This window comes from Octopus bimaculoides, unplaced genomic scaffold (genome assembly GCF_001194135.2).
Source record: "Octopus bimaculoides isolate UCB-OBI-ISO-001 unplaced genomic scaffold, ASM119413v2 Scaffold_256561, whole genome shotgun sequence".
NCBI classification, from domain to species: Eukaryota; Metazoa; Mollusca; class Cephalopoda; order Octopoda; family Octopodidae; genus Octopus; species Octopus bimaculoides.
This window is the reverse complement of record NW_026330102.1, coordinates 1,510-3,077: the sequence shown is the minus strand read 5'-3', so window position 1 is coordinate 3,077 and position 1,568 is coordinate 1,510. Positions and strand designations below refer to the sequence as shown.

Genomic DNA, 1,568 nt, shown 5'->3' with positions numbered 1-1,568 from the left:
CTGGATCTTGATGTATACATATGAAGCTATGAATGATAGAATGTAAATTCCAGTTTGAAAAATGCTTTTGGATAAAATATCCTGTCTTCGTTTCAATCAATTTAGAAAATAACAAAGAATTTTTGTAAAATAACTTTGTCATTAATTAACCAACTTGGTGTCTGAAACATAAGTTAACCTGAAATTTTGATGGAAGGTTTTAATTAAAATCACTTTAACCCTTTAGCATTTAAACCGGCCATATCCAGCCAAAAGCATTCTGCCTGTTTTATGTTCACACTGGCCAGATCTGGTCTCTCACACCAACCCTACAATATCGTTTTCAAAAATTAACAGTTACCTCATCAAAATCTCATAGCTACAAGTTAATGTATGATTAGTTCAAAACAATGTGGATGAAAAAAGCATTAATTTTGGTAGAATAATGCAAACACTAAAGGGGTTAATACATGTCAGTCAGAGAAGGACGGACAGGGTCCAGCCCCACATGTATATATATATATATATATATATGATATGGGTGTATATTAGAGAAGTGCAAAAGTCTGGTATGGCATTTTGCTGTCCCTCCCACACAGTGATGTATACATACATATATACATACAAAGACACATATATATATTTTTTAATATATATTAATATATGTGTGTGTGTGTGTGTGTATATATATATATATATATAGGCGAAGGAGTGGCTGTGTGGTAAGTAGCTTGCTTACCAACCACATGGTTCCGGGTTCAGTCCCACTGCGTGGCACCTTGGGCAAGTGTCTTCTACTATAGCCGCGGGCCAACCAAAGCCTTGTGAGTGGATTTGGTAGACGGAAACTGAAAGAAGCCCGTCGTATATATGTATATATATATATATATATATATATATATATATATGTACTTGCTTCGGCAGTACATATACTAAAATTGGAACGATACAGAGAAGATTAGCATGGCCCCTGCGCAAGGATGACACGCAAATTCGTGAAGCGTTCCATATTTTTATCACAGTGGTGCACCAGCATGACCGCAGCCACTTGGCTGAAACACATAAATAAATAAATAAAAATATATATATATATACAGCGTGGACCAAAAGTTGCACTACTATTTAATATATATTGTCATATTAATTGGTTGTGAAACTTTTGGGCCACACTGTATATATATACACACACACACACACACACACGTATATGCATTACCGTCTGTTTTCCATGCTGGCATGGGTTGGATGCTTTGACAGGAAGGAGCTGGCAAGGCCAGAAGCGGCATTTGTCTATCTCAGCATGGTCGGTATGGCTGGATGCCCTTCTTAACACCAACCCCTTTACTGAAGTGTAAAAAAGGTGCTTTTCATGTGATATCAACATTAGTGCTTGTTACTTGCCACTAGCACATGCGTATGTATGTAGGCATATATATGTATATATATATACCTATGTGTGTGTATTTTCGATGAAGGGTAAGCAGGATGAATCAAAAATGAAGGGGCACTGTCAACCCACAGATACATATACACACAGTACAGTAGCATTATTTGAAACACACATACATTAAACTGAGAATAGAGTCTCT

At 36.4% G+C, this 1,568-nt stretch overlaps 1 non-coding gene across 1 annotated transcript; it reads left to right on the top strand.

Annotated features, from left to right (window-relative positions):
- Window positions 1-887: 887 nt before the first annotated feature.
- Window positions 888-994, top strand: LOC128251398 (U6 spliceosomal RNA). Its single transcript, XR_008267112.1, has one exon. It is a non-coding gene; the product is annotated as a U6 spliceosomal RNA (small nuclear RNA).
- The last annotated feature ends 574 nt before the right edge of the window (window positions 995-1,568 follow it).